This window comes from Nyctereutes procyonoides, unplaced genomic scaffold (genome assembly GCF_905146905.1).
Source record: "Nyctereutes procyonoides isolate TBG_1078 unplaced genomic scaffold, NYPRO_anot_genome, whole genome shotgun sequence".
Classification (NCBI taxonomy): Eukaryota; Metazoa; Chordata; class Mammalia; order Carnivora; family Canidae; genus Nyctereutes; species Nyctereutes procyonoides.
In genome coordinates this window covers 34,511,358-34,512,336 of record NW_026575134.1, presented here as the reverse complement: position 1 = coordinate 34,512,336, position 979 = coordinate 34,511,358, and the positions used below count along the sequence as shown (strand labels likewise).

The window sequence follows — 979 nt, the reverse complement described above, 5'->3', positions numbered from 1 at the left end:
GCTCAACAAGTTCAACCTCTGGAGCTAAAGGTAAAGTCAATCCAGGTTAATCTCACAAACATCACTATGCCTGAGAAAGTGAGGACTATTTAGGGAAACGTCAGATACTGTTAGGAGGAAAAAGGAAGAATGTATGGGAGTCAACAAAAACAGCTTTCCATAATAGCTTACCACATATCTCTAAATGAGTTAAATACAAAATTAAACTGACTGCTTTTTTTCTTTGGATTAAAGGCAAGTGCCACTCTAGTTGTCTAAAAAAAAAAAAAAAAAAAAACACAACTATATTAAAATAACATTTTTACCTATCATATTAGAACAGTTTTTTTTTTTTTTTTAATTAGTACCAAAGGGCGCCTGGGTGGCTCAGTTGATTAAGCATCCAACTCTGGATTTCAGTACAGGTCATGATCCCAGGGTGGTGAGATCAAGCCCTGCAGTGGGCTCCACACTCAGCAGGGAGTCTGCTTGAGATTCTCTCCCTCTGCTTATCCATTGCACTCCGGATGTGCTGACCCCTGCGATTTCCCCAAATGTGGGAAACTCGACTGCATAATTTGTGGTAGTGGGGGACTGCGTTCGTGCTTTCCCCTGTAAAAAAAAAAAAAAGAGAGAGATTCTCTCCCTCTCCTTCTGCCCATCCCACCTCTCACACGCATGCTCTCCCTCTCTCTCTAAAAATAAAGAAATCTTTTAAAATGACTATCTAATACTATATGTTGGCAAATTGAGTTAAAATTTAAAAAATGTAAAAGAAATAAAAATAAAAATTACCATCCAGTACTAGTAAAGGGATAGTGAAACTGGCATTCAATCAGTTCTGGTAGAAACATAAATGGAAACAATCCTTCGGAAAAAAGTTGAGAATGTCTCAAGAATCATAAACTATACAGATGTATACTCATTTTACTTCTGAGAATCTACTCAAAAGAAAAAAATCTTAAATGTAGAAAAATTTTCACATTCACAGACATTTACT

The 979-nt window shown here is 36.5% G+C and overlaps 1 pseudogene; it reads left to right on the top strand.

The window, feature by feature from the left end:
* The first annotated feature begins 448 nt into the window (after window positions 1-448).
* LOC129494452 (U1 spliceosomal RNA) lies at window positions 449-594 on the top strand (annotated as a pseudogene).
* Window positions 595-979: the final 385 nt, after the last annotated feature.